This window comes from Euprymna scolopes, chromosome 35 (genome assembly GCF_053919585.1).
Source record: "Euprymna scolopes isolate OS-2025 chromosome 35, ASM5391958v1, whole genome shotgun sequence".
In the NCBI taxonomy this organism is placed as follows: Eukaryota; Metazoa; Mollusca; class Cephalopoda; order Sepiida; family Sepiolidae; genus Euprymna; species Euprymna scolopes.
The window spans coordinates 8,891,304-8,916,576 of record NC_136516.1 but is presented as its reverse complement, the minus strand read 5'-3'; the positions used below and the strand labels follow the sequence as shown (position 1 = coordinate 8,916,576).

General features: G+C 36.5%; 1 protein-coding gene across 1 annotated transcript in view; it reads left to right on the top strand.

The window, feature by feature from the left end:
- The first annotated feature begins 1,199 nt into the window (after nt 1–1,199).
- Nucleotides 1,200–25,273, top strand: part of LOC145259671 (E3 ubiquitin/ISG15 ligase TRIM25-like) — a 155,180-nt gene continuing 131,106 nt past the window's right edge. The window contains exon 1 of the mRNA XM_080117332.1: nt 1,200–1,432. The gene's annotated coding sequence lies outside the window, so the exon portion shown is untranslated. The remainder of the gene's footprint in view (nt 1,433–25,273) is intronic.

Genomic DNA, 25,273 nt, shown 5'->3' with positions numbered 1-25,273 from the left:
GGCTTTCATTTTTGTTTATGAATATTTTTTTTCTCATTTTTTTTCCTTTTTTTTATTTTTTTATTTTTTTTCATTTTATTTTATTTTATTTTTTATTTATTTATTTTTTTTTTTTTTTTATCCATGTGAGCTTGGGTCTAGTATAATATTTAAGTGTGAGAAGGAGTTAAGAATTGAACTAAGAATTGTGCCAAAACTATTTTAGATGATATCAGGGCATGAGATGCAAGTGCAATATAGTACGGGTAAAACAGTAAGTTTTGAGTCATGTGTAATTTGATAAATAGATATATGGGCTGGTTTTAGTAGGTGTGAATAAAGTTGGAGGTACAAGGTGAGTTTCTATTATTGAGAGAAGATGTTTGCAGCTTTCAAGTAAAAGTTATGGACATTTAGCATAACAAAGAGCATTGGTTCAGTTTCGTATTAGCGTTGCAAAGATATCTAAGAGGGGACAGTTGTGTAATGCAGTGCGGTGTGCTTTGCTTCCGAGTACATACTTTAGCTGTTTAATCCCAACTGGAATAGGAATGAACTCCAATGCATGTCTAGAGGGTAGAATTGTATAGATGTTTAGTGATGACTAAGCAGTTAGCATGTGAGAGTCAGGGGCTGGAAGTTAAAGATTCCAGTACAAAACGGAGTGAAATGTAGGAGTTAAGTGGCGGTTTGGTGGGAATGAGCAGTCTTGTTGATCGCTATATGGTCAAGAAATGAGTGCTCATTTTACGCTAAGTTTAGGAAACTAATCCCCTACTTCAAAATGTAAAATTTTTTATTATTTTTAAAAATTCTTTCTTTCATAAAGGCTGTTGAAACGTATTCACCAAAAAAAAAAAAAGAAAAAAAAGTAGATTTTGATTTTCTTTTTAGAAGATAAACTACGCTGGATTAGGTCATAAAAATACCAAATAGAATACATAAATCAATTCCGTACACAGTGACTGTACTAAGATGATTGTACACGTAACGCCAGCCTTTTTGTTATCATTCATTGGCATATCCAGTTTGACATCTGCATTATTCTTGATTGATTTGAAATGTTTTTTAAAGTAATTAAGATGTCTTTCTTTTAACCACTACCCCGTCCCTAATATCATTTATTAAAAGATTGAGTTTTCAAAAAGCAAAAAATCAAACCCATTAAGAAAAAACTAACAGACAGAAAGCCCCCCCCCCCTCCCAATTCGATACCTGATTTACCCGGTTTTGATCAACCGGAAGTGTCGATCACGTGGTTCAAACCGAGCCGCATTCGTGACGGAAACTTTTTCTTCATTTTCAGTGTTTTCTTTTTTACGTTTTCACAATGAATTAATTTCATAGACAGATTTTAATGATGTGCAATAATTATAATTTGTTTACTTTGATTAATTACGAAATTCTGCACTTCTTTCATTAACTGGATTGAATTGAGTTGACAGTTAATTAGGTAAGTCAAAAACAAAAACAAAACTTTTGTCGATTTTTTTTTCTTTTAAACATTTTTTTTGTGGAAGAAAAAAGTTGTCATTTTTCCTTTTCTTCAATTTTTCTTTTTTTCATTGAAAACAAAAAAATTAAATTTATGAAAAATTAATAAAAAAAAAATGTTAAAATGTTAACTTTTTTCAATTACAATAAAAGTACGTTTGCTTCTTTTTGTCGTCTGTATTTCTTTTTTGGTTTTGTGTGTTTTTTTTTTTTAATATTTAAAAAAAATAAAAATTTAATTAATTTTTAAATTTTTACGGAATAAAGTTTTGGATAAAAAATGAAAAAATTTTTTTTTTCAAGAATAATTTCGATTTTCATAAATTATTTCTACACACACACACAAAAAAAATGTCAGAAAAAGTTTCAATTGAAACATTTTTTTTTTTTCACAAAATTTTATTTTGTCTTAAAGTAAATTTTTGAATTTAAAAAATAAAACTATAATTTTTGTTTTTTATTTGTTGGTGACATTTTTTTTTTCTCTTTACGTAATTTGTTTCCAATTCTATTTTACACGAATCTGAACTCCTGTCATGACAGAAAAACACAAAACAAAATATTTTTACGTAATTTCATGAATTTAGGGTTTGTATTACTGTACACATAGATTCGAAAAAGTTGTCAAAAAACAAATATATAACAAATGTTATCAAAGGCAAGATAAGTTACTTTTCTACCAAACTGGATATATTTTTCGTGTTTTTATTCAATGTAACATGTTTATTCAGCTCGAAAACCACACAGTGTTTACCGATGTATTGGAACATTCAAGATGGCGTCTTATTCTCTCTTTAACACGGTAAGTGTGGGAAAAAATGTTATAAATAAAAAACGGATAAAATACTGTTAAAAACTCGCTCAATATATGTTACCGTGACATAGGTTGACATATATTCGGCGGGTTTTTAATAGTATTTTGTATAGTTTTTTATTTATAACACCTTTTTCCATACTTACGGTGTTAAAGAGGGTGTGAGACGCCATCTTGAATTTTCGAATACATCGGTAAACACTGTATGTTTTTCGAGCTGAATAAATATGTTACATTGAATAAAAACACAAAAAATATATCCAGTTTGGTAGAAAAGTAACTTATCTTGCCTTTGATAACATTTATTTGTTATATATTTGTTTTTTGTCAACTTTTTCGAATCTGTGTACAGTAATACAAACACGGATTTAACTTACAAATACTATATAAAAATATGGGGTATTTTTACGACCTGCCCCAGCGTAGTATTAACACCCCCCACCCCATGTTAAGAATGGCTTTCGGAATAAACACCATAACCTCTCCATATTAAGAACGGCTTTCGAGGTTGGGGGGGGGTGTTTATTCCGAAAGCCGTTCTTAAAATAGGGGAGATTGTGGTATTTATAATACGCTGGGGGCGGGGACTGGGGCACTTCGTAAAAATTTACCAAAAATGGCAAGGTACCTTATCCAAAAGTAGAGATGAAAATATTCAAACGATAATGTAATAAATAATAATAACAAACAAAAACTTTGTGTTTGTATTACTATACACATAGATACGAAAAAGTTGTAAAAAAAACAAAAACAAATATACAACAAGTAAATGTTATCAAAGATAAGATAAGTTACTTTTCTACTTAACTGGATAATTTTTTAGTGTTTTTATTTAATGTAACATGTTTATTCAGCTCGAAAAACATACAGTATTTACCAATGTATTGGAAAATTGCAAATGGCGCCGGACTCTCTGTTGAACACGGTAAGTTTGGGAAAATGAGTTAAAAATAAGAAACTATCCAAAATACTGTTAGAAACCCACCGAATATATGTCAGCCTATGTCACGGTAACATATTAAGCGAGTTTCTAGCAGTATTTTGTATACTTTTTTATTTTTAACTCATTTTCCCAAACTTACCGTGTTCAAGAAAGAGTCGGGCGCCATTTAAAATTTTCCAATACATCGGTAAACACTATGTTTTCGAGCTGAATAAACATGTTACATTAAATAAAAACACTAAAAAAGTATCCAGTTAGGTAGAAAAGTTACTTGCCTTTGATAACATTTATTTGTTGTATATTTATTTTTTGACAACTTTTTCGAATCTATGTGTATAGTAATACAACCCCCCCAAAAAAAATGGTACTCATGCAGAGAGTGATCCGTGTTGAAATAATGTTATTATTTAAAAAGCCATTCTTAACATGGGATGGGGAGGGTGTTTTGTACCTATTCTGTACTTTAACCTTACAATTGAATAAAAAAAAAACACCATAAAACTTTAATTAAACGTGGAAATACGATTTAAAAAATAGCGCAAATCACTCTCTGCATTAGCACCAAAAAAGTAAAACAGTTCGGTTCAAATGCCGTAGAATTACCAAATTTTGGTACTTGTACAGAACAGCACACCAAAAAATTTCTGGAATTATGGACATTTCCCGAGTCTTGACCTAGATACTTAAACGGTTGGCAAATACATTTTTTTTTCTTTTTGCAAGCAATTTATTCAACAAAAATTATATATCATATTTTATTATTCAGAAGAGAAGATTTTTTTTTTTTTTTTTTTTTTTTTTGGTGGGCGGGTGGGTGCCAGTCAGACTTAGGGTTATTGGTAAGGTTAAGGGAAGTTATTTTTTGTTTTGGGGTGGGGTGAGGGGTCTTATAGAAGTGCTTTTTTTTTTTTTTTTAATGACCCTAAATAAAAGTCGAGGTGCAAGTCTAGAATTTAACCCAATTAAAAAAAAGAAGCATGCACACAAAAATCTTTGTACGTGTAACAAAGTGATGCGCTCTTCTAATAGAGCATCAATAAACAAGAAAAACAGCAGACGCATTTGAGGCACATATGCAAATTGGCAAGTGTGCACGCACTGATGTCACGAGAAGAGAAAATAAAAATATACACCACGTGGTCAAGAAGGGAAGCAATGTGTGTGGAGGAGAAAGCGCTGGCTAGGGCCAGGGTGAAGTGGCGAGAAGGGAGACTTTTAAAAAGCATGTCATATGGTTGAGCGTTGTGTTGTTATCAGCTGTCTGTCACTCGAGAAACCAAGCCAATTACTGTGGTAGACATTAAAGTCACCAAATATATGCACTTGGGCACTAATATCTAGAGAGTGCTGCAGTTATGCTGTCAGAGATGTAGTTGATTAGAATATAGTCTCGAGTTGAGGGAAAATATTAGTAATTGTGTGATTTTATATACACTATCTTGCAAGGTTAGTCTAAAGCACATCAAGGCCTGGTTGTCTGATTCTAGTTTGAATTCTTTAGTTAAGGGGAGGATGTTATGAATGTAGACTCTAAGTCTGTGCATATGTCTGAGTTCTTACGGCAAAGTCGGAGGTAACCAGACATGTTAAAGTGTTTAGAGGGAATGGATCCGTGTAGATTAGTTTCATTTAGTGCAAAGATGTCCAGGGAGTTTGCTAGGAAAAATGATTTTTCATTGTATAGGAAAGATTGAGATCAGGTCTTTTATCTCGTCTTTATTCCAAGTCATGGCAAGAAGAGGATATAACACTTGTCAACACAATGCTCAAAATCTTACTGTTCATAAATCACAAGAAAAAGTTTGAGTGAAAATGCTATCTCATACAATTGTTGACCTTGACGGTCGTACATCTAAACAATATGATATAAATGCGGGAGTGCCTCAGGGATCTATCCTTTAGTTAAGTTATTAGTTATCCTTATATTCATAAATGACCTCCCTGACAAAATTGTCTGTGAGATGGATATATATGCTGACGACACCACACTCTATAACAAACATGACAGGAAAACAAATGAACACATATCTAAAGAAATGGCAGAAATACGAGAGGATGACCTCTGATCGATAGTGAAATGAGGACAAAAATGGATGGTCACATTCAATGCTACCAAGACTAAACTTGTTTCCTTCAATAATTACAAGAAACCTTCCCTACCACCAATAGCAATGGCCAATGACTCTTTATCTGAAAGTACATCTTTTAAACTCCTCAGCCTAACATTCACAGGAAACCTGAGTTGGAACAATTACATTGAGAATATTGCCAGGACCGCTGCAAAGAAGGTGGGTTCTCTCTACCGTGCTAGAAAGCTATTAACACCCGAAAGTATCCTATACCTCTATAAGGCCACTATTCGCCCATGTATGGAGTATTGTTGTCATATTTGGACTGGTGCATTTGCTTCTAGACCAGGTTCAGAAGAGAGTCACCAATCTGATAGGTCTTGAACTGTCATCTAAACTTCAGCCCCTGTCCCATCGACAAAATGTTGCATCCCTCTGCCTGTTCTACAAGTACTTTAACGGTGTATGCTCTGACGAACTGCAAGCACTTGTGCCCCCTCAACGTAAATACCCCCGACAAACCTGACACGCAGCAAAATCCCACCCCTTCATGGTAGAGATCCCTAGATGTAAGAGAGTCTTTTACTCCAGTAGTTTCTTCCCCAGAACAGGTAGACTTTGGAATTTCCTTCCGGGTCCCTGCTTCCCCAACTGTACTGACATGCAGAAGTTCAAGTGTAACGTGAACCGACATCTTGCTGCCCAACTCCCTACACAATACCCCTGATGCTTATGTACCTGATAGTAGCCCCCTAAAACAAAGTAGCAATGTGCCTTGCTTGGGGGTGAAAATGCAATTAAAAAAAAATTGTTCTAGCCACACAAGGCATAAATCTCTCCACGAATAAAGTGCAAATGTAAAAGAAAGATGTAATTGCTACAAATCTCTCGTAAAGTTATTCCAAGTAGAGTTCTTAAATTTTAATTTCAAAGTTCCCTCTTAACCTCTGCCACTATAGTCCATTTTTTTCACTTGCATATATTGCAATAGGAACTACCAATGTATTGTAAAGTTTTAATGGTGCTGTTGCTTAATAGACACCCAGAGATTTGCATGCATCTTTTTTTTTCCTAAAATTTCAATCATAGCTTCCTCAATTTTTTTTTCTCATCCATCCCAATCAAGACCTATTGGTATTGAAATGTAAGGGGCTACTGTCTCTTGAAAGATTTATCTTAAGTGAGGAGTTTTGTAAATAGATATTTGTTCACATTACATTTAAATTTCTGCATATTGGTATAGTTAGCAAAATAAAATGCAAGTAGGGAATTTTAAAGGCAAGCAGTGTACCTACTTTTAACTGTGGCTATTACACTCTTATAATCATTTTTTGATGCTAGAAATTTTTGTCTATTTGTAGGTGAGTTACAGCAGTTAAATCAATGGAATGCTTGCTGCCTATGTGCAATAGCAGCTGCAAAGATTGAATTGAACCATTGGGAACAATAGGGGCATACTATAGAATTTGTGTATGGGGACATATGCTTCTATGCAAGCTTTGACCCATTTAATTACCTCCTTTGTGTACAAATCAGCAAGGAGAGAAAGTTTTACCCCATGGGCATCTCTGATGGATTCCCAATCAGCCCATTAGTAATCTTTTGTCATTTTGAGTACTAACACCTTGGTTTGAGATCAGAAGTTTAAGGTGAAGTCACCTATTATCAGAAGCTGATTAGCATTCAGGAATAGACCATCGGCATCAGTCACACACACCTCAAGTAGCGTTGTCAAATATCTGTCGAGAAGTGAGGCTTGCTGATACTTACAATTTGGTCAATAGGTTGGGAGAGCCAAAAGTTTTGACATGATTCCATTTAACACTATAACATATGCCTAATACCACAAAACTAAAGATTATGTATTATTGGTCTCCTTTCATAAAAACTGTTTTTAGTTTTATATTTTTGGCCACCACATGGAAACATGTAAAACGGTCATTAAAACAAATATGATTATTGTGACTTTAACTAGTGCCATAGTAACTTAAAGCAGAACCCCTAGTCTTGAGCTTCTTTGAGTCTCTTGACATCTGCCAACACTCATCCCCAACAACAAATTGGATGCAATAAATGCATTTGTGTCAAACAAGTGAGATAAGCTACTGGCTTCCTAAGCCTCAGCTTTTCTTTCTCTTTTATTTTGTTTCAGGTTTTCCTTTCTTTTCTTTTCCCTTCATAAAAACCATCCTTAACTAAAAGTAGAAGTTACACCTGCAGAAAACGTACTACAACAATGTCCACATAAACAGGTCACTTGACCAGATAACAATTAATGCTTTCTGCACGATTTCACAAAAACAAATTTTATTGCCGAACGGTTTTTATAAAAGAAACAAACTCATTGATCAGAGTTCAGTTCTAGGGTTGTAAGCATAAAACAAAAAGGCTAGATGCGAAATAATGAACATAATCATGGCCCAAAACTGCTCCCGTTTCAATGCGTTTATGCCAACATTGTAACTACACAACTACAGAGATAATACATATCCACACACATTAATAGATGAAATGCACACAAAAACAACAATGACCACTCTCACAGCAATAGATACCCACCTCCACAAAATGATACAATTTTATTACAATTTAATGATAAGCAAGGATTAGACGTAGTAATTCATTCCCATTCATCTGTTCGCACTTTCTTAATAACCATTCTTTTGGATTTTTTAGAAATTTTGTACAAACATGGTGAATATTAGTCATGGTGAAAGTAAATTTTTGCCAGGATGGATTTTCTGGGATAACTCTGGTTGATCTCCTAGGGGGCATTATAGGAGTAAAATAGCCTCCAAAGCGTTCACTCATGGAGGGAAACTCTGCATGCTCGGTGTTTTTTTTTTGTATTTGACACAGAGGCAACTGTGATATGAGTCAGATTTATAGGGGTACAACCTGAGTGGGGAATTGAGCAGAAACATACTTATTCATTGAACAATACTATTAATCCTAAAAAGTTATGTCCTTTACACTTTTAATACCTTGCGTATGCTATAAATCAATTTTGGTAAGCTGCAAAGCGTGTTTGCTGCATTCGTAGTGTTAATATTTAACATTAACAAGAAAGTGACATTAGAACACCTGGTTTTATAATAAAATTCTTCATAAGCTGCCATAAGTCTTTCATCTTTTCAATCAGCTTTACATAATTCAATAACTCTCACAGCAATAGATACCCCCCCCCCCACTAAATGATACAATTTTATAACAATTTAATGAAAAGATTAAGGAATAAGAAAACCACTCCAGTGTTTTTTTTTTTTGTTTTTTTTAAATACCATGCTTAATTTGATGACTTAAACATTCTTTTGTATTTAGCTCTCCCCTACTTGACTCTTTTGAAAATCCATCTGTTGCGCTTATTTTTGCACAAATTATTGTAAATCATTTTTTTTTGTTTAGTTGTTTCATCTAAAAGAAAATCTCTCTTTCCTTCTGCAATACCCCAACTACTCACAGTGAAGATGGGGAAGGGGATACTTGTGTAATGTGCATTTTTTTTTTGTTTTTATTTACGTTCATCCCTAACAAGGTATATCACCACTTGAACGTAAAGGGATACTATTTGGTACCATGCTTATGGAAGATTAGCAAGATGTTGGTTTACATTTAAACTTCTGCATATCAATACAGTCTGGGAAGCAGATAGCAGGAAGCGAATTCCAAAGTCTAGCTGGCATTTAGGGACCTGAAAAGTGAAAGGTATGGTTTTGTTGCTAAGCAGGTTTGTCGGGGATATGTACATCACAAGGGGCACAAGGGCAATGAGTTTATGAGAGCACATTCCTTTAAAACATAAAACAGGAACAGAGATGCAACAATGCAGTGATGGGACAGGGGTTGGAGATGAGGAGGAGATACTTGTATTATGTGCAATTTTTTTTTTTATTTTAAACTTTTGTCAAATCATCTTTATAAACGACTTTGAGTTTTTTGTTTCTTAATTGAATCCTGAAAGGTGAACCACAGTTTTACTCTTTATTCAACTTCTTTTGCGCCACAACACATGGGTTTAATTTATTGAGGGCACCTTTTAAATCTACAGGGTGAAATTAAATCGTTTTTTTCCTGTTATAAGGTTTTCTTTTTCTAAACACAAATTCTTTTATCATAGACCAATTATAAGATGATTTTCTGACCCAAATAATAAAGACTTGGTTATCAGATTTCTATTTTTTTTTTTTATCTGCGTTATGTTATGCACATGACAACCTGGGTAAAAACACAATTGGTATGAATCAATTAGATACTCATTGGGGGAAATATGTGAATGTTGAAAACCTTCCTAAAATATTTAAAATGGGGTAAAAATGTATGATCACATTCAATGCTACCAAGATAAAACTTTTTTTTTTTTTTTTAGCAATTACTAGCAAGGTGACCCAACATTACCCGGTATTGAATGATGATCAATGAATGTTTCATACTCCCATATTTTTATTGTCATTGAAATCTGTGAAAGCGTCCGTTTTTCAATCAAATCAATTCATTTTCTGCTCTAATTGGGAACCCATCACGGTGCATATAGAAGAAACTTCACATGTCTCTTGCAGTGACTTAGTTTACAATATATTGTAGTCTACATTGCACTGTAGATAACCTACTGATGATTTTATACTTGAATTAAAGTTTAAAATGCAAAAGTCAAGTATCATGCTTCAATCGTGCTCTAAACAAACATTCGTTTTGAACACGCCCTGTCATATCAAAGAACCTACTGTTGATTTTATATGTTAGGCCTTTTGGCTTGTGTGGTAATAAAACTTCTCAAATACACTTGTGATGTTAGGCTCTATAAGGTGTTAACATTGGTCAAATCACCTGTTCCTTCCTTTCATTGGATTATTTCGATTACTGATACTTATTGAACACATTTCAATACAAAACCTATCTAAGAAAACTGCCAGGCACATAAAGTACCTTTGTGTGAAATTTCATAAAAATCGACCCAGCCATTTTTAAATCCATAAGAAACAAACTCCACACGCACAGACAGTTCTTTTATATGAAAGTAGAGAATAGAGATAAACCTTTATGATTAGATTTAAAAAAAATTTTTTTTTTTAATTCAATTTTCACCCCAAACAAGGCACAGTGCCACTTTGAAGCAGGGGGCTACTATTAGGGACTTAATTAGCGGGGTCATTATGAAGGGAGATGAGTAGAAAGATGTTTGTTAACATTACACTTGAACTTCTGCATATCATTGCAGTTGGGAAAGCAGAATCTCGGAAGGGAGTTCCAAAGACCCGCAGTTTTGGGGAAGAAACTATTAGAGTAAAAGGCTTTCTTGCACCTAGGGATCTCTACTGTAAAGGGATGAGACTTAGTAGCTTGTCGGGTTTGTCGGGGGTAGTTACGTCGGGGAGGTACAAGTGTTTGCAGTTTGTCAGAGCATTCACCATTAAAGTATTTGTAGAACAGGCAGAGGGATGCAACATTTCGTCAATGGGACAGAGGCTGAAGCCTAGATGACAGTTCAGGACCTATCAGGTTGGAGACTCTCTTTTGAACCCTGTCCAGGAGCGAGAGACAAGCAGCAGATGCAACAGCCCAGATGTGACAACAGTACTCCATACATGGGCGAATGGTTGCCTTATAGAGGTATAGGATACTGTCAGGCGTAAGTAGTTTTCTAGCACGGTAGAGGGAGCCAACCTTCCTTGCAGCAGCCTTGGCAATTCTCTCAATGTATCTATTCCAGTTCATATTCCCTGTAAACGTTAGGCCGAGGAGTTTAAAAGAAGTACTTTCAGGCAATGTGTTCTTGGCCATTGCTACTGGTGGTAGAAAAGGTTTCTTGTAGTTATTGAAGGAAACAAGCTTAGTCTTAGCAGCATTGAATGTGACCAACCATTTTTGTCCCCATTTCACTACGGATTGGAGGTCATCCTCTAGTGTTTCTGCCATTTCCTTGGATATGTGTTCATTTGTTTTCCCCTCATATCTGTTATAGAGAGTGGTGTCATTGGCAAATATACCTATCTCTGAAACAATTTTATCAGGGAGGTTATTTATGAATATCAGGAATAATAGAGGTCCAAGGATAGACCCCTGAGGTACTCCCGCATTTATAACACTTCAACACTATTACATCTTCTGACATAGGTGCAGCCACCATTGTTAAAGCCTTTTATTACAATTTTTTCAATCTATGCAGGTTTAAAATCTTATATAATAATTTATGACATAAAATATTACAGTTCTGAATTTTTGAGATGAGAGCTGATTGTTTGTATTACTTGTTTTGATCAGACTATTGTTCTCATCTTGAGTGTATATACAACTTGTGCAATGTTTCGGTTGATGTAACCTTCGACCTTCATCAGGCATATTGGACCCCGTCTTGGGAAAGAAAGGAGAAAAATTACTGGCTCTGGAGATGGTTTTGTATTGGAGTTTTTCTGTTTTTGTAGTGTTTATGTATGTGTGAAAAAAAAAATTTGTTGACAAACTCTGATAAAATTTGGCAGGGGACTTTCTCCCTTTGAGACTTGAAATTCTAAAATATTAATTGTATGTACCCAGTGTTGCCCAAGAGTCTTTATTTTTATTTCAGTTTTGCTTATTGTTCTCTCGTCTTTTTTTCCCTAATTTCTTGTAAGTCTATATTTACATTTTTTTTTTAAAGATAATTTAGTACTGATGTATTCGAACAAGCCTGAATTTCTGGCCTCTGAAAATTTAAGTCACGCTTATGAAAATAAATGTCTTTTAGCAACTATAAAATCAACAAAATATTCTCGCAAGATTTATATTTAAAAACAAAAGAAGCTTGTGACCCCCCCCTCCTTCCTATGACCTCTACTATGTGAATAATGTAAGTAAAGGTCACGTTGTACAAAAATTAAAGTATTTTTAGATATTGGCCAAATGCTTGATTAATTTTACCATTTGAAATTCATTTTCAACACCCGATAGAGAAGGGCAAATCAGTTTTTTATAGGTTTATTGGACATGAGTGAGGCATAGCATTTTACACTCAAACACTAGAAAATTGGCAACTTAAACTGACATCAACACTCCAACCAGTTTAAAAGGTGAAGATATCTACGAAAAATCTTTTCTTAACAAACAAGTACGGCCAAGGATGGAATACTGTTGCCATATCTGGGCAGGAGCTGCCAAAAACAGCCTATCATGTCTTGACAGAGTACAAAATAGACTTCGTGGTTTAGTGGGGGATGCCCTTTTCTCTACCCTGCAACCCCTCTCCCACAGAAGAGACGTTGCGAGCCTATCCTTGTTTTATCGTTATTTTCATGGCAGGTGCTCGTCTGAACTCCAATCCCTGGTCCCCCCTCGCCAATCTTTCACGAAAAACACCCGTCTAGCTGAATCCACTGTGAAAAATTTCTCCCACTCTATATCTGTGCCTAAATCAAAACGCGGATTCCATGAACAAAGCTTCTTTCTTAGAACTGCACGCCTGTGGAACTCTGTTCCGTCTGCCTGCTTCCCTCCGGACTACAACTTGGATGTCTTCAAGTCTAATGTTAACAAATTCCTAATGAACCGCCCCCTTAAGTAAACACTTATCAAATCTCCACACTAACGTAATGTACTTGCAATAACCCTTATCCCTGAGTGGCTTCCGGGCCTTGATAAGTGGTGATCACTGTGTAAAAAAAAAAAAAAAAAAAAAAAAAAAAAAATTTGTGTTTGGATATCTTCTTTATTTAGCAGGAGCTTGCTTTCTTTATATGTTTCTTTGTTAAAGTCTGAAACGCAACTGTATTCAACTTCAAATTCTTTATGTAATATGATTAAACTTCTAATACTAGATCACAGCTGACCTCAATGGTTTTGCCATATAAATCATACTGTTGTATTTTTACTTTACTGAAAGTAATGATGACAAACCTATAAGGATATATTTTTTTATTGCCAATGACATTGAAAAGGTGGAATGTGAAATGGGTGGAGGAAGCACGGCAATTGACTGTGGATGATCCCTCAAACTTCATAGCCAGTTAACACTCTCCCATCTCAATTTAGGCTAGTTTATATAATGCTTTATTTATTTCTTTTGGATTGCAAGTGCATCTACCTATAAACACCCATTCTGGGATTTCACCTTTGCTGTCACTGCATTACTTCCAGAGCCCCTCACACATACATAGCCAAGAATGTTGACTTGGGGAAATGATTTAGTGAGTGGAAGTGATATAAGTAAACCTCTCCAGATGGATGGTGCCAAGCAGGTTGTTTGATGGTTTCCATATAGTCAACTGGATGTAACTGAGAAGACAAATCATTTCCTTTGATCAATTGGATGTGACTGAAACAAAGACTGGACATTTAGGATTTCCAGTTAAAACTAAATTTATTTAACAGAGAGCTTCGCATAAAGCAGATTGAAATACACGAGATGAGCTGGCTACTTCAACCAAATGACAATGGCGGCCTCAATAGACAAATTATCTCCGTTAGGTCTTAACTGATATATTGGAACTTAACTAAGATGTGGATGCTAGTGTTTATGGTGTCCTTTTCTGCGACAGTGTCACATGCACATAAAGCACAACTGACTATATTCAGTGTATCAGAATTTGTTTTCTCTTGTCAATCTCTATTATTTTGGTTTACTTCTACTTGTGCAGCTGCCATTGTGCAAAGGCAGCATGCGTACCACAGATTTAACCGACATAAGTCCAATTCAAACAGACAGAAGTACATAGAAGCCAGAAGTAACTGTAAGAAAGAAATAGCAGCAGCTAAGAAAGAATTTACTGAAACCACCAAAAAACACATTGAAGCACAAAAATTAGGAACCAACGACTTCTGAAAAATCTACAACAGTGTAGTAAATAATGGGCAATCAACAATTCCCCCACTATCCAACAATCAACCTTTGGAGGGTAGATAATGCACTGTGGATGTGTTATTGCCAGCTCCAGTAACTTTCGCTTCTCCTTTTTGTCCCTCAGTCCTTATTTCCAATGAGTGATTTTTCTGACAAAGGGTGAAGAAAAAGCTGCTTTCCAGGTTGGTAGTACTTTGTGAACAGTAGCCTAAGATGTCGAAAATTTTCTGTTTCTATGTCTATCCTTAAGAAGTAAGGGTGCTGGAGGTAAACATTTCATCTGGGCTGACGTTACCCGCCTGATAGTCATGGACCCAAACCTTGGATTAACCACTAAGGAGGCTGTCCTATCAGCAGATGCAAATTACTGGGGCTGCTGTATTGCCATTTGGTGAATGGATTCTGGACCATGCAGTAGTTTCTGGTGGGGGTCTCTCGATGCCATTCTAGTGGGCAATTGTTACGGCTTTACTTTATCATGTGCTACAAAAAAAAAAATTTCCTGTCTTTTTCTCTCTTACTTTTCCTCTCTGTCCTGCTCTAAGTCTGTCGACCTGTTCCACAAATCTCAAAACCTCAACATGAAATATCTCCAGAAAAAAAAACATGAATAAACCTAGAACCCCATCCTCCAACATATACCCCTATTACCATGTCTCCTTCTCCAACATCAGGAGTCTACGTTCCAGCCTTCTAGAGGTTGAAATCCAATTACAGGAGACGAAACCGGACATATTCTTCCTAAGCAAAACTGGCATAGAGCCGACCACTTCCCTAGATGAGTTCGTAATTAAAGGATGCTCTAACTTAACATCTAAATCTGACCCCCAAGATCGCCATGGGCGTGGAATATGTGCCTACATCAAAGATGGCTTACCGTGTGGTCGGGATATCTCCAGAGAAGACCCTAATTTACCTTATATGTGCTTCCGTATTACACTTGCTTACACCACTGCATTTATATTTGCCCTTTATCGCCCCACAACAGCGGAGTTACTATCTTTAAGAGTATATCGGAGAAAATTGACCACATCCTGTCTGCTCATCCTTCGGCTAAGATTCACATTTGCAATGACTTCAATGTCCATAATGTAGAATGGCTGACCCACTCAAATAAGACAGATGATGAGGGGAGGTTCTGTCATGATTTTGCCATTGCCTATACCTCACTCAGATTGTTTACGAACCCACCCGTGTGTCCGATACTACCGGTCAGTATGCAAGCCCTCTAGACCTTTTTCTCACAACTTCCCCTGAGCTATGTTCATGTTCCGTTCTATCTCCTCTGGGATCCTCCAACCACTCAGTTGTATCAGTTAAGATAAAAATGAAATGTAATAAATCTTCAGACATACCTCTCCACCGTACTGTACATTCATACTCTATGGCTGACTGGGATAGCTTCCGTACATTTATATCTGATCTACCTCTGCATTCCATGTTTAAAAAGGATGTGTACTTTATAGTATCATACCTGACCGAATGGTTAATTGTAGGCATAGACCGATTCATACCATCCAAAAAATTTCAACAAAAATCTAACAGCCAGCCATGATTCTCCCCAGAATGTGCTGCTGCCATTGCGCACAGAAATCACTTTTTCCATAACTACCAATGTAATAGATGTAGTGAGACTAAAGCTGCTTTCTGAACTGCCAGCAACCACTGTAAAAAAAGTAATAACAAATGCAAGAGAGCTATATGCTCAGTCCATTAAATCCAAAGTAGCTGATCAGCAGCTTGGTTCCCACCAGTTTTGGCAAATAGCAAACAGGATCCTGAACAGAAGCGTGCGTTCTATCCCAACCATCATCAATGGACCTAAGGTCATCTCATCAGCATCAGACAAGGCCAAACTATTTTCCAAGAACTTTGCAGCTAATTCTACCCTATGCGACTAAGGCCATCAACTCCTCATATTTTCTCCTATAACAAACAACACGCTATGCAACATACAAATATCTGTGCGTGAGGTTGCCAAGCTAATCAAGAACCTTGATTCCAGTAAAGCAACTGGCCCTGATGGCATTCCAATTATAGTGTTGAAAAAGCTTAAACCAGAACTTTCCCCCATACTTACAAAACTCTTTAAGTGTTACCTTAAAGAGAAGTGCTTCCCAACACCCTGGAAAACCTCATCAGTATGCCCTGTATTTAAGAATTCAGGTGATAAGTCATCTCCCTCTCAGTCAGACATACAGACCAATAAGTCTCCTGTGTGTCATGAGTAAGTTGCTAGAATCCATATTAAATAAAGTAGTTAACCACCTCAGCAGAAACAAGTGACATGCAATATGGTTTCTGTTCTGCTAGATCTACAGCAGATGTGCTAACGGTTACATCTCATAGGATTAGTGAATCTCTCGACAAAGGCTTCCTTTCTATGGCAATTGCTCTTGACATATCAAAGGCCTTTGATAAGGTATAGCATAAAGGCCTACTTCACAAGATTTCCAGCTACGGTATAACTGGAAATGTTTTCTAAATTATGAAATCATTTCTCTCTGATAGGGTCATAAGAGTAGTGGTTGATGGGCAGAAATCAGAAGCCCACAGTATTAATGCTGGTGTCCCTCAAGGGTTCATTCTGGGCCCAAATCTCTGATCTACATCAATGATCTCCCAAAACACATACTTAAATCATTCGTTGACATTTATGCTGATGACACAACCATATATGGCAACACATCAAAGGCCATAAATGACAAAGTTCTCTCTAATTCTCTCTCCTCTGATCTTGAGCGCGTGGTACAATGGGGAAGAGGTGGCTGGTTACTTTTAATGCATATAAAACCAAGCTTCTATCTTTACATCATCAACACTCTGATCCCCATCTGCCATCAATTGAAATGGGTGGTTCTCGTCTTGGGGAGGCTCCATGTTTTGACAAGCTTCTGGGATTGAGCTTTACTCCTGATCTGAAATAGAACATGTACATCAAACCTGTTGCCAAGGTCGCTGGAAAAATGGTGGGATCCTTCTATCACTCCAGTAGATATCTTACTGCTGATGTAATTCTCTATCTATATAAAATCCAAGTACCTCCAAAGATTGAGTACTGCTGCCATATTTGAGCAGGAGCTGCTAAAAGCAGCCTATCCGGCCTTGACAGAGTACAAAATAGACTTTGCGGCTTAGTGGGGGATGCCCTTTTCTCTTTCCTGCAACCTCTCTCCCACAGAAGAGATGTTGCGAGCCTGTCTTTGTTTGGGAAGTGCTCGTCTGAGCCCCAATCTCTAGTCCCCCCTCGCCAATCTTTCACGATAAACACCCGTCTAGCTGAAACCACTATCAATAATTTTCCCCACTCTTTATCTGTGCTTAAATCAAAGCATAGATTCCATGAACAAAGCTTCTTTCTTAGAAGTGCACGCCTGTGGAACTCTCGTTTGCCTATTTCCTACCTGACTACAACTTGGATGTCTTCAAGTTCAACATAAACAAATTCTTGATAAACCGCCCCCTTAAGTAAGACACTTTATCAAATCTCTAATACTAACGATTACTATGATACTATCCCATTGATTACTGTACACATAATAACCCTTATCCCCGAGTGGCCTCCAGGCCTTGATAAGTGGTGACCACCATTTAAAAAAAAAAAAAAAAAAATCAGGAAGTTGTTTGCTCAGCAACCGAGAAGGCTAACGTGCTTGCCAGTCGCTTTGCCTCTAACTCCACACTGGACCCTGCTAACCACCTCCTCCCTGATTTTCCTTTGCGGACAGACGCCACACTAGACAATCTGAAAATCACCCCCTTTCAGGTGCATACTATCATAAAAAATCTTGACACTTCAAAAGCATGTGGACCTGATCTCATCCCAGCTGTGCTATTAAAAAAGTGCTCCGCCGAAGTAGCTCTAGTTCTTTCTAAACTTTACAACAAATGCCTTAATGAATCTTGCTTTCCTGCCTGCTGAAATACTGCTTCTGTGGTACCAGTTTTTAAGAATTCTGGCGAAAGAACTCGGTAAATTATCGCCCCATTAGCCTCCTCCTACTTTTCGCCAAAATATTTGAGTCCATAATTAACCAAGCTCTAGTCCATCAACTTACAGATGCTAATCTTCTGACCGACCAACTATATGGATTTAGGCAAGCCTGTTCCACAGCAGACATCCTAACTGTAATCTTTGAACATATATACCATTCACTAGACAAAGCAGTCCCTGATAGTAGCCCCCTACATGAAAGTGGCAATGTGCCTTGTTTGGGGTGAAAATGTAATTAAAAAAAAAAAGGAAGAATATTGAGGTTGGTGATTAAGAAGTGGCACGTGATTTTTCATCTGCAGATAACCTTTCCAGTTAATCGTTGCAGTTTTTTTTTTTTTTCATCAAATCGCCAGATATTTTTTAGTTTCTGTCGACCACATTTTATTTCTTCTGGCCAGGCTCATGTCTGTGTCAAGACAGCATTGACCTAACACCACTCCCTTTTCCATTAACGATGTAATTGCTAACTTCTGAAATCTAACCTAAAGAGCATCTATGGACTAATACTTTATAGAGTCTGACGTTGAAAAAGATAATAGCTTGACATTGTTATTTGAATGTGACCACATGACTTGGCTGGAATGGAGTAATGATCTGGCTGAGTCATTGGAAACAGCTGGCTCAACCCATCCAAGGTGGATCATCAGGTATCATCATCATCATCAATCTCAAATCTGAATTGTTTGTCCTGTTTTTAATCTCAAATCTGAATTGTTTGTCCTGCTTAAAAACCTGTTCAGAGATATTGACAAACTGTGTGGTTTACTTGGATATTTGTTTATAAAGAATGTATTTTCAGTGAATGTATTTAATAAATGATAGAGTATTCAGCAATTTATTGTTTAAAAATACCAATTACAGTAATTAACAAGGTCTGTGGAAAATCCATGGTTAATTAAAGAAAATAGGTTTTAATTTTATCTACTTAATATATATCTTTTATTAGCAGGCATGATATTGTCAAGATAGAGGGAAATATATGATAATTCAAAATATTGTATAAGTAGAACTCGTTGCTACCCAGGGGGTGGGGTATAAAAATATCTGCAAAGAAGGAATTTAAAAAATATGTATATATTAGCTTTTGAGTGGGAGATCACTTTCCTCTATAAATTTAATGTAAAATGAGCACCCACTTCCAGGCCATTTAGCATTTAATATGTAAATGTGGAACTAAATGTTTAGTTCAGTATTTTAGGAATATCAAAATTTTGTGTTAACTAAGCTTATATATATTATGTAGGTGGAATTTTTTCCTCTACAATAAAATAAAGTATGAAAACAATAATTCATGTTTTAGAATACATTTTTGTGTGTAGATGGTGGGGAAGGAGAGGTTTAATTTTTTTGTATATGCATGCTTTTTAGGAGGAGGAATAGGTATTCACAAATTTGCAGTTGTGATGCAAGCAATTCTGAGCTTCCAGAGAAAGCTAAATCAAGTTCAGATGCTTCTACACGATATGAATTTAACAAAACCGATTTTGCTTATTCATACCATTTGGATTGTTTAGACTACTGTTTTCATCTTGAGTGTTATTTGCACAACGTTTTGGTCAATGTAATCTCTGACTTCTTCAGGTATATTGTGTCAAACTCTGGAATTTGCATGGAATTTTGAACGAGTCTGCAAGGATCTGTGGGTAGAATACATGGTGAAATTCAGTCGTAAAAGTTATATTCCTGGAGATTGAAGGTTAAAACCTCAGTGCAGGTGACATAAAATACAATTGCGAATTACTTAGGACTTCTACTCAGTCATGGCTGATGGAACAAGAGCATGCTATTCTTGTGGATTAAATAAAGGGTTCCGTTTGAAATTTCATGCAGATTTCCAAGTTCAACAAGATACATCTGAAGAAGTTCGGAGGTTACATCAACTGAAATGTTGTGGAAGCAGTAGTCCAAAGAATCCAAATTAATTTTGAGTCTTGATGACATTTTAAGACAAAATTAAGGATCATATAATCTTGCTTAATTGGTCTTATGACTATGGATAAAATGTGATGCAAATCTGAAACATTTGAATTTTTAAATGGGAAGTCGGTACGGAAGACGGTAGTATGCTCTCTAAAAATTCTGTAAAAGAAAGTGAATTTTAAAGAAATTGAAATTTGGGATATTTATTAATTGATATCTAATAGCTATTTTAAGATGTCACAAAAAATGATGGTGTCTGAATTTTTACAAAGAGCTTCCAATTCCTTTACATAAAACTAAATATAACTCACATTATCACCCCATATGTAGAGAATGGGAATGACCAATGAGACAGGTCGGAAAAAAGTGGAACACCAGTCGGTATGCAATGTTATAAATTCAATGTAAGTCTTGAACTCGGTAGACTGTTTAAGTCTTTTACATTACATGGTGCTATGAGCAGGATTTATTTCTACAGAATTATTTTCTTACTGAAATTGGAATAGTAATGGTGTCGGGACAACGCGATGACGAACATTACTTGCAACTAATTCAGCAGTTAGTAAAATTATAGAAAGAAAACGAGCTTCACACTGGCAAGGAAAATGTATCAAACCAGCCCCACACTAAAAACTGGAGAGACCTGTGATTGAGGATGGTTACACTAAGAGGGACTGGGCATTATTCATTGACAAATGGACCCGATACAAACAAATGTGTGATTTAAACGACCCCATATATGCATAGAATTAAGAACGACTTTCTTGAATGAGGTAAAGACTTTTCTTCGAACTGATAGGGTCCAAAGCTCTCAATATAGCCACAGAAGAACATTCCGATGTCATGTATGACTTGTTGCGGTGAAAGGTTTACATCAAGAGCTGCATAGCCATAAATTCCACAATATGAGACAGCAAAAAGTAGAGGTTCTCGCACAGTTTTTAGCCAAGCTTTGGCTCCAAGCGAGGTTTTGCAATTTTACTGTCTAGTATTCTAATGAGAGCTGCAGACTAACTATAAACTATTCAGAGGACATGGTGGCTGGCCAACTCGTAACTGGACTTGCAAAGAATACCAGTGCAAGTTGTTGACTGAAGCCAATATTTTGACAATAGTAGAACAGAAATTCCAGACTGGTTAGTCTAGAGACAACAGATACATTAACTCTTCACTTGCAGAGCAACCTAAATGAGCGTTCAATGTTTGGCTCAATGAGGTCCAAGTAGAAACAATCTCGGTAGGGGTGGGTGGGGGAACCCAGAACCCCTTAAAATAAACCATGTGAAAGATGTGGGAGGACATCATATCCCAACGGGCTAAAAGGACGGAAGAACTGTCTGGCAAAGGAATTCATATGCCATAATTGTGGAATTACTGAACACTTACAAAAAGTGTGTGAAAACTAGAGAGGTTGACAATGGAGTCAATGAGTGATTGTACATAATACAAGTCAAAAATACATAGCAGCAGAGGAGAAGGAAGATCAGCATTTTGTGAATGAAAACAGAAATTAGTAGCAATACCACATCTTGTATGGAGCAGAGGTAGATTCAAAAGAAGCTCCCCTGAACTGTCACCCTCCATAAAAGTTGAAGTATCTTTGATACCGGATTCCCATGCCGAATTTGGGCGCACCTTAGATAAGGGGACTTGCCATTGAATACACCATATCCAGGCTGCTGTGGATGCTGGTGCTCAAACATGTTCGTCTGGTCCTGAAATACTGGCAGTATTGGGATGCATTAGCGATGTGTTAATACCAACTATCCAACTATCCATAGGATATGTGGAATCACAGACGACCTACTACACATTAAAGGAATAATTTTTATGCGTATTTAAGTTGGCCTTAAAGAAACCAGACAAGTCGTTTAGGTATCGGAGAACACGTTGGGATTTTACTTATCCGAGTCAGCACTGATAATCTCTTGCGACTTCTCACACCAGATATCGAAAGCTGACATGTCAACCTCGGATAATAGGATAGCACCATGTGGATGTCCCCAAAGAGAAATCGTTCCGAACAAACTTACAAGAATCCCATTTACCCCTATTAGAAATATAGAACATTTGGAACACTGGTTACAGGAGCACTTCAAATCAAGTGCATTTAATACCTGCTCTCATCAACTGTTACAAGTGATGTCAGGGATACCACTGGATATATCAGTCATGTCCGGAGCAAAACCATCAGTTGTGCACACACCCATTCCTCTCCCCCATCATTGGCAAAAGAAGGTGAAGGAAGATTTAGATAGGGATGTTGCATTGGGCATCATCGAGCCAGTACCAGCAGATATGCCTACGGTCTTGTGTTCGAGGATGGTGGTTGCTCCAGAGAAGGACGGGTCACCAAAAAGGACGGTGGACGTACAAAAATTGAATGCCGCAACGATGAAGGAAACCAATCGTACTCCGTCCTCATTTAACAAAGTGTCTGTTGTGTTTGTGAAAACCAAGAAAACAGTTTTAAATGCGTAAAACGGATATCACAGTTTACTGCCCAAGACGTAACAACATTCATAACCGAGTGGGGTAGTTATCGGTGCCTTAAAGCACCCCAAGAAATGGAATTGTCTTCAATCCCGATAAGTTTCAATTTGCAGGCGACGAAGTTGAAATTGCGTGCTTTGTAATAACTGCTGATGGCGTAAAGCCAGCTAAATAGATGACTGAAGCCATTCTCAACTTCCCAGTGCCAACAAACACATCAGCGTCAGATTGTGGTTTGAACTGGTTAACCAGATATCGTACGTATTTTCACAGGCCGAGATTATGCCCCCCTTTCAAGAATTGTTGCGCACGAAGAACCACAAATTCTATTGGGATGCTACTCTCAACAAATTTTTTGAAGAATGAAAAAAAAAATTGTTTTGAAAATCGAGGCGGGAGTCAAAACCTTCGAGATAAATAGGGCAAGTTGGCTCTCAATGGACTATAGCAAGGTTGGCATGAGGTCTTTTCTGTTTCAGAAACACTGTCAATGCCCAACTGAATTAGGACCTAACTGTGGTAAGGACCACTGGAAAATGATTTTGGCTGGATCCCAGTTTACGAAGGATGCAGATTCTTGCTACTCTTCCATAAAAGGAGAGGCTCTAGCATTGATATATGGATTGGAGTCTTGTAGGATGTTCGTTTTAAGGTGCCCAGATTTATTGGTTACAGTGGAGCACCAGCCACATGTAAAAATATTCTCAGATCAGGTCATGGAAAACATAAAGAACCCTCGCTTGTTTTCTTTTAAAAAACAGTCGTTAATGTATAGGTTCCAGATTAAGCATGTTTCTGGAAAACTTAATGTCACACTGGGCTGCACCTCTCGATACCCAGCACCGTCAAGACATAGCAGATTAAAGTTAAAGACCACCGATACTACTCAGCAGATCGAGGGTGGCCATGCAAGCGTCAATCACAGCACACATAAAAAATGACAATCCTTTTTTCTTTTCCTGTTTCGACGTTCATAGAAAATCTGTCTTTTTTTTCTTCCGACTGACACATCAGCAAAAATGCATCTTCTGCCAATGAAAGAAAGACCGGCTTTTTATATGCTTAAATTCAACTGTATCTTAATTTGCATATGTCATCTTTTCTTTTTGGTCGGGTTTTGAGTTTGAGTGTTGGTGACTTTTTATAATACACACATGCCACCCTTGGATGCTTGTTCCTATGATCATTGTCACAGCACTTAATATTAATGGTTCGAAAAATTATGTTATTGAATTTGGAATGTTCGTTGTGGTAAATATAATTGCAGTAGCAACTTTGGTACCTTAATTCTTTTTTCTCTCTAACCTGCAAAATGGGTTGATCAATGTTACTTTATCCTTCTCCTCTTCAATGTGTGAGTTTGTAATCTCATTCCACACATGTGCAGATTTTAGGACACGGTCTTAATCTCTTTCTTGTACATCATTTAAAGCATATGGACATTTCATCCACTGTTTCTCGGCTTTTACATGGCCTGATAACCATTTGTCAGATGCCTTCCAAAACTCTAGCAGGTTTTAGTTGTATGTTACATTTTCCTGGTAACAATTACGTAGACTCTCAGAAAACAAACAATACAAAATAAATGTAACAGTTATGTAATCATTGCTCATGCATATCTCCATCTCCAACCATGGCAACATGTGTGCCTTTCTATTGCATTTGGAATATTAATGTATCTTTTGTGGTAAGTATTTCTATTATTCTTTCTCTCTTTTTTTTTCATTTTTCTTAAACTTTTTCTTCTAGGGGATGGGACATCCAACCAGATGTCTGACATTTACCCCTATTTTAGTGAGTCCAACCAAGAGATCTTTTCAGGATTCTAGCCGTCCCTTTCAGTGCAATCGTTTGTATTTCACTTGCACTTGGTTCACCGGGTATGCTTGCTATGTACTTTTTAAAGTTTTTTTTTTTTTTTTTTTTTTTTTCATAAGCCCAGTGTATTGTATTGTGTACCATATGACATGTTCTGTAACTCCCTTTATGTTTATCTTCAACAAACTGTTTATCTTGGAATAAATGCTTATGCATGTAAACCCAACTGTTTCTTCATTATCATCCTTTTCTCTTCTGAAACTTGTGTGCATTATCCATGATAACGCAGCATGCAAAATGGTGACCTTATGAAAGATACTCCTGATCACATCTTTGATTAAAATCATAAAAGTTAGAAAATAAAATATTTATTAGCTTTTCACTAAAATTATTTTTTTTAATTGCACGCCTGTGGAACTCTGTTCCGTCTGCCTGCTTCCCTCCGGACTACAACTTGGATGTCTTCAAGTCTAATGTTAACAAATTCCTAATGAACCGCCCCCTTAAGTAAACACTCCATCAAATCTCCACACTAACGTAATGTACTTGCAATAACCCTTATCCCTGAGTGGCTTCCGGGCCTTGATAAGTGGTGATCACTGTGTAAAAAAAAAAAAAAAAAAAAAAAAAAAAAAGCAGTTTTTCTATGACAAATATTTTATACTAGCTGGCAGCCTGGCGTTGCCCAGTCATGCAATATGCTTAAACATGATATTTTAATTTATGCAGAATACATATGTAATATTATAGAATCAATTCTTTATTGATTATTATATATTAAAAGGAAATAATTTGCCTGGTGGGTTAATTCGCAAAAATAATAAAAAAAATAAAAATATAATAATGTTATTTATCAAATTTCATCTGTGTTTGTTTACAATATCACGTCAGCTAATATTTGGGCTTGATGATGAATACCCTGGAAAAGTCACTTCTG